We start from the raw sequence: 7621 nt of genomic DNA on the forward strand, positions 1-7621 counted from the left end.
TGTTTTTTGTTTTTTTACTTAAGACTAAATTTGCCTCTCAGCAACTTTCAACCCAATTCACTGAGATCTGCCTTCTGGGCCAAACACAATTATTTATTCCCTCTTCACCGAGAGAGCCCTTCAAATATCTGAAAGTAGTTATTATGTCTCCACAAAATATTCTCGTCTCCAAGCTAAATATTCCAAGTTCTTTACCTAATGTTCATATGACCTGATATTGATGTCCTTCACCACCATCTTGGTTGCCTTCTTCTAGAAACTCTCTGGCTTATCAATGTCCTTCCTAAAATATGGTATCCAGAATAGAACACACTATTCTAGATGTGGTCAGACTAGGTCAGAGTACAGTACAGCAGGACTATAATCTCCCTAATCTTGGACACTTGGCTTCTCTCAATGCAGCCTAAGCTTTCTTAGCTGTCATATCATAGTGTTGACTCATACTGAATTTTCAATCCACAAAAAAATCCCCCATCTTTTTCAAATAGTTCTTTATTTATCTCTATTAAATTTAACCATTAAATATGATTGTGTTCTATTAGAAAATTGTACTAAAAGATTACAAGCCCTGAAAGGTATCATATACATCCACTGTTACCTTTACCATCTAAGTTCTATCCTTATACCTCTATAGAAATCACTCTTTTCCAAAGTCACTAATGATCTCCTTACTGCTAAATCCAAATGTTGTTTCTTTAGTTCTCATTCTCCTAGATATCTGTCTCACAGGATACTCTTATTCACCTCTTCCCTACCTGAGTCTCCTTCTATTCCCTAGAATTCTCTCCTAGACTCTCCCTACCTCTTTAATTACTCATTTCATGGCTCCTTTTATTATTATATGGCATTACATAGTCACAGTGCAGAGGAATTCTAGTCCTGCTCCAAACTCCTAAATGTGTGTGCTGAGGACTCTAGCCTTATCATTCTTCCTTTGTTTGTACAATATTTCACTTGAGCTTACCTACTGGAAAGGCATTTAGTAAGGACCTCTATGGACAAGCTGACTGGATGACTTGTTGACTTCAATATACTATACACTCAACAGGTTCAAATTTGAATTAATTATCTTCCTCCTAAAACTTGCATCTTCTCCTAACTTCCCTAATTTTGTCCATGACCCTACCATTTCTTCAAATTATCAAGGCATGAAGCTTCAGATATATCAATGACTCTTACTTCTCTATGGGCCTCAGTTTCCTCATCTGTAAAATGAGCAGGTTAGACTAGATGACCTCTAAGGTTTCTTCCAACTCTAAATACAAGATCCTAATCAGCAGTCAAGCCCTGCTGATTCTACTGCCAGGATCTTCCCTCTTCTTTCCACTTCTACTATTACAATTCTAGGGTCAAATACTACTACAATTCTAGGTCTCATTATCTCCCACCTGGATTACTCTAAGACTTCTAATTGGTCTCCTCTGTCATTCGTCCATCCACAGTCTTGCTGTCAGAGTAACCTTCCTAAAGCAAAATCTGACCACATTAACCCCTTGCTCAAATATGTTCAGGGGTTCCTCATTCCTTGCCAATAAAATACAACCCCTAATCCTGGCTTTTAGGCCCTCTGTATTCTGGCTACAACCTACATTTCCAGTATTATTGCAGATACCTACTCTTCACATACTCTGCTCCATCCATGAACTACATGCCATTCCCTAATCTTATCTGGCATCTACACCTTTGAGCATTCTGTCCCCCATGCCACCTCCACATCTTTAACTACTGAAATCCTTCCCTTCAAGTCCCAGTTTAGAACTGCCTTCTCTATGTTTTCCCTCATTGCTCCAGGTGTAACTGATCTCTCCTTTCTCAAATCACTGACACTACTTGGTTTGGACCTCTCCTACATACTTATACCATAACTTGTATTAGAGTTATGTGCCTTTGCCTTATTTTACCCTATTAGATTATGCTCTCCCTGGGGTCAGAGGCTAGATGTCATGTTTCAATTTGGTACATGCAGCAACTAGTACTGTTCATGGGAGGCATTTAATAATAACAAAAATTAGTATTATTATCATGTACATATGTAAAGTACATTAATTTGAATTAAAGCATGATAATGGCCAAGAGTCACCACCATACTAGTCCTGCTATGTCCTCAGGTGCACTGATTGGAAAAGCAGAGCAGATCTTAAATTCTCTAAGATTGTTACCCTGAAATATCCTTTTCCACTGCACTAAATAACTACTTAATACTTTAGAATAACAGAATAATTAGCTGAATTTTATCCATAATTTAATAAAAATATTCTACTAGAAGGCGGAAAAGGTGACCTCACCCCACAAACTTAGTGAACTCCTCCTACAAAGGTAAGTAATTTACTCTGCGTCAATGTACTTATCACTAGGGTCAAATATTATACATGCTAATCTTGCAAGTAAGTAACCAGTCTTACATGAAAATTACCAATCCAATAGCATAGCTATTCTAGGAAAAGAATAGAACTTTAAATAAACAAACATTAACAATACATTAAAAAACAGAATAACACAATAATCAGATAAATTCAACATAAGACAAAGAACAGCAATAATTCTTGAAGATTAAAAAAAAAACTATCCATGTGAATGTAACATTAACAAATTTGTTTTTTCCCCCATTTGCCTGATTTGATTAAACATTGAGTGCACACACATACTGGGTGTCCCAAAAGTCTTAGTGCAGTTTTCAGCCATCATTAAAGCTGAAAACTGCACCAAGACTTTGGGACACTCTATATTATTTACACTTGTACAACTCCTTTCTGTATACATGATTAAAAAGACATCAGGTTACACACAAGTGTGTACAAAATCTTCATTAAAGCAGCATTTAAAATTACAAACATTAAATCCATGCTATCCTAAGGCTACCCCCCCCCAACCACCACATTGTAGAATAATAATTTTTCTTCTGCAAAATAAATGAGTGTTGCAGGGTGCTGTGGTTTTTGTTGTTGTTTTTTGCTGGGTATCATAAAATGCCCCTATGCAAAAAGTGATGCTTTATATACTTTACATGTTTATTTCCTAGTCTATACCATAAATATCTACAATGTTGGCATGCGAGAGTTGAGTCTGAAGACACCTACTAGCAACAATCTCAAGCCTAAATTCTTACAATATTCCCCCCGTCCAAACACACACACGCACATACACTATATAAGACACCTGCTACTCTGAGGCAACAAGCTGAAGCCCAATCCTGACAACACCCCGCCCCAACACCGCCACCCCAATACACACACTATAAGATATCAGCTATGCTCTGGGGCAACAACCCCAAACCCAAATCCTGACAACACTCCCCGCCCCCCACACCATCACTACCAGTCCAACATACACTGTAAGACACCTGCTACTCTGGGACAACAATCGCAGGGCCAAATCTTGACAACCTCCACCCCCCAACACACACACACACACACACACACACACACACACACACACACACAAAATACTCCAAGGCAACAAGCTCAAGCCCAAATTCTAACAACACTCCCCCCCCCATGAAATCTCCGGCAAAACCCTACTAGTAAAAGCTAGTTTTGCATCCTCAGCGTTTAAATGGTCACCCCAAGGCCCACTCCCCCCACCCCGGGCTGTCCACACAACAGGGTGCCCCCCCTCCGCGGGCCACGGTGGGGGGAGGGGGCCAACGGCGCGCGGCGTGGCTGCAGGAACAAACAAAACACACACAGACACAAGATGTGCGTGGCTTCTTGACCCTCCCCACCCTTCCCCCGAAAGCACACCACACCATACCACACCACACAACACAACACAACACACACCCATCCAGGACACGCAAGTCACCTTTCGGCCGTCGGTGGGAAGCGACAGTGCTGGGCAGCAGCGGGAGTTGGCGATGGGTCTTCTCGGACTTGGCGGGTCCTCGCTCCGGGCTCGGCGGTGCTAGGGGGCGGGGAAGGAGGGGGCAGGCGAGGGAAAACACACACACACACACACACACACACACACACACTCGGCTGCACAAACCCAGCGAGACGCCCGCAAAGAAGCGGCGCCGGGGGAGACGAGGCAACTCACACTTCCACACTCACCCTCGCACACCCTCCTCACGCCCCTCACAGTCCGTACCCCACTACGCCTCCGGTTCCCTCCGCCACGGCAGATGGCTCAGAGTCACCCAGAAGGGAAGGGGCGGAGGACTAGGAAGGAGGAACCGGAGGAGGAAGGGGAGGGAGAAGGGGAGAATGAGGCAGCGGCGGAGCTCTGTGCAACACAGTGGAGAACTGGGGGCTGGGGCAGGGGGAGCGCTTGGGAGGGGGGTGCGACGAGAGCGAGGGAGAAGGGGGGGAGGCAAAGAACGGAGAGGCGACCAATCACCGGAGAGGGCGGGAGGGGGCGGTGCCCCTGTAGCAGCTGTGGCACAGGTGATAGGGCTGCAGGGCCGCCACTCGTCACCTGAAGCCCCGCCCCCGACTGGCACAGCCCCAGTCGCGAGCTGCGGCGCTGGGGCCTGGGAGGAAGACGCCGTTCCTTTTCCTCCCCAGTCTTGGGACAGTCCTTCTGCTCTCCTGAGGTCCGGGCGGTCGCCGCTGACCCCTCCCGCGAGCCAGGGCCCCGGATGGGGGTGTCGGCCGCAGCGAAGGGGAGCGGGAGCCGGGCTGTCAGGAGGGAGGCCGCAGGTGGGAAGCTAGCTTGACACCGCTGCGGATTGGAGGGTGTAGAGGGCCCGCGGGAGCGGGAGCGGGAGCCTACCCGCCCCCCCCTTCCTGTTGCGGAGCAGAACCGGCCCAAGTTTCCAAGGTGCTTCCAGGCTCTGCTCACATGCCACCTCTTATCCGAGGCCTTTCCTGACCCTGCCTGGGGTGGGCGCATCTTCTCCACCCCCCCCCCACCCCGCCCAAATTACTTTGTGTAGACTTGCCTGGGTGCCTGTAGTTGTTTTCTCTCCAAATTGGATGTGAATTCCAGGGGTGGGGGGGATGGGATGGGGTTTTCTTTGTTTTGTCTTAGCGTTCTGTCATGCACATAGTAGGAGCTTAATAAGTGCCCGTCTTTGTAGTTGGGCAAGGCTGAGTAGCTTGTCCTGGGTCAGAAAATCTAAAATTTCATTCGATTGACATATATTAAATTCTAACAGACCCGAGGATGTGCACAGGATTTTAAGTAGAGGCTTGCTTTGCCCAGTTTTCACGAATTGTACATTCCTGTAAGCTTTTATATCTCAGCATATTCTCTAATGTCTATGGGAAGGTAGGGGTCCCAGGGTCTCTCCCTCCTCCGGTCCATCCTTAACACAACTGCCAAAATATCTGAGGAACAATTCTGACAGTGTCACTCTCCAATAAGCAGGGTCCTTCTGTTCACTATTGCCTAGCAGATAAAATACGAATTCATTAGTCTAGTATTCCAGGCTTTATACAATTTGATCCCAAACTACCTTTCTAGCCTTATTTCAGATAACTCTCTTCACTTACAGGCCTTCCAGTCATACTCTACTCAGTACTGTTCCACAAAATCAACATAGATTCAGGACCTGGGTCCAAATCCTATCTTTACCTATGACTACTCCTTTGACTTTAGGCAAGTCATGACCATTCCTTGGGGTGGAAACTCCAGTTTCCTCAATTGTAAAGAGATGGGGTTGAACTACAGGGCCACTGAGGTTCCTTTCAGCCTTAGACCTATGATCCTATAAATTGATTATCTCTTTGACCTGTCTTGGGTCTTGCTCTATCCTGTAACTGGAATACACAATTTCATATGACCTAAGTGGTATAGTATGAGAAACACTGGTTTTGGAATTACCAGGATAAGTTAAAATTCTGTTTCTGTCACTTATTACCTATGTGACCTTGGGAAAAGTCATTTCTCCTTCTGAGGCTTGTTTCCTGGGCTATAAAATGAAGGAATTAGTTTTAAAATGATACAAGACCCTTTCCAGCTCTAAAATCCTATGATCCCAGGAAACCCTCATAATTAAGGCCTAGTTCAAGTGCCTTCTCCAGTATCATTTTCATGTGAAGGTAAATTTTAGTCTTTGAGTGTAGGAACTGTTGCGCACTTTTTTCATCCTTGTAGTTTTCGTGCCTAGCATAGCACCTTCTGCTATTGAATACCGTGGATTTGTTGGTATTGTCTCTGTAAGACAGGATTCTGTCTAATTTATCTCTGTAGCCCCTCTCCCCTAAGCACAGTGCCTTTTACATAATAGAGGCTCAATAAATGTTTTTGTATGAATGAATGAGCATTTTCTGGAAGTGAGAGCATACTTAGAATTTGTTCGAGCAAATGTAAAATAAAAATAGGCCTCGGATGTGAATTGGAAAAAATAAAATGTGCAGTAAATCATAACTGGAAACTCATGAGAACTTGTTTCCCAACTTTTTATTTATCAAATTGAAACTACAAACTGATGTCATTTTCATTATTCTCAGTAATATAAATTTAAAATACTTAAAAGTAAAAAATTTTAAAGGGCTATATTAAGAAGAAATAAATGTTTAATCAGGGGTCAAAGTGTCTCAAACTAAAAGTAGAATCAATGCCAAATCTGAAAAAAAAATTCAACATTTCTGAAGAACCTTCACACCTTGAGAAAACTGAATGGAGTATATTCAGATTACTTTGAATACTTAAGGTTTAGAGGTAGTCCTCTGTACTTAAAACTCATGTAGATTTCTCATTCAAGAAATATTAATTCAAGGGGCAGCTAGGTGGTACAGTGGATAGAACACCAGCCCTGGAGTCAGGAGGACCTAAGTTCAAATACGATCTTAGACACGTAACACTTAAACTAGCTATGTGACCCTGGGCAAATCACTTAACCCTGTTGCCTAGCAAAAAAAGAAAAGAAATATCAATTCAAGTGTACTGTGTGGAATAGGGATAGTTTCCATCTTCCTGATAGTAAAGGTAAAAAGTAGAAAAACTATAAAAATCAGACACCACTCTGAAATATACAGCAGTTTTGAGTACAAAAAAATCCATAATGGACACAGAAGACAGCATTTTATCATAGTACTTAAAAATATTGATGTCTATGATGACTCAAGTTTTCAAGAAAAGGTTAAATTCAGGAAAATAGAAAAAGAAATGCATAATATGTCTGAGAAATATTTTCACCTAAAATGCTGGTTGATTGACTACTTGTTGACTGACTTCACAATCAATACCCAAATTATCTTTCCAGGCTAATTGCACATTATTCTCTTTCATGAATTCTGTGTTTCAATCCACCTAAGCTGCTTGCTGCTTCCACTACACATTCCATCTTCCTACCTTTTCTTCCGGGGTTCCCTGTCTGAAGTACACCTTTTAGAATTCATAATTTCCTTTAAAGGTGAACTAAAATACAGCCTTCTACTGGGAGCCTATCTTTGCCACTCCTCAATTTTAGCACACTCTCCCTAACCCCTGTGTGGGCTACCCTTATCAATGAATCAGAGACTCAGAGATATTACTGGATTGCCCTGGGTTGGCACTCAAAAAGGAGGCAGGGTTAACATTATGATCCTGTGCCAAAACCAAATCGTCCTTTTTCCAGTAAAATTGCTTCATATTTCAATATTCTTGCCTCTGCCTACTGAATCCAGAAGCTTAAATTAAAAAAAAAACTACTGGGCACCTCTGCCCTCCTCTTATTTGTGCCAAAACTCCAAGTGCT

General features: G+C 43.1%; 1 protein-coding gene across 5 annotated transcripts in view; it reads right to left on the reverse strand.

Moving 5' to 3' along the window:
- Positions 1-4145, reverse strand: part of LOC114047382 (probable C-mannosyltransferase DPY19L3) — a 92706-nt gene extending 88561 nt beyond the window's left edge. The window contains exon 1 of one of the 5 annotated variants that reach the window (XM_027868213.1): positions 3802-4145. The gene's annotated coding sequence lies outside the window, so the exon portion shown is untranslated. The remainder of the gene's footprint in view (positions 1-3801) is intronic. The other 4 variants (XM_027868211.1, XM_027868210.1, XM_027868212.1 and 1 more) reach the window with 4 other exon arrangements.
- Positions 4146-7621: the final 3476 nt, after the last annotated feature.

This window comes from Vombatus ursinus, unplaced genomic scaffold (genome assembly GCF_900497805.2).
Source record: "Vombatus ursinus unplaced genomic scaffold, bare-nosed wombat genome assembly UNPS02014786.1, whole genome shotgun sequence".
Taxonomy (NCBI): domain Eukaryota; kingdom Metazoa; phylum Chordata; class Mammalia; order Diprotodontia; family Vombatidae; genus Vombatus; species Vombatus ursinus.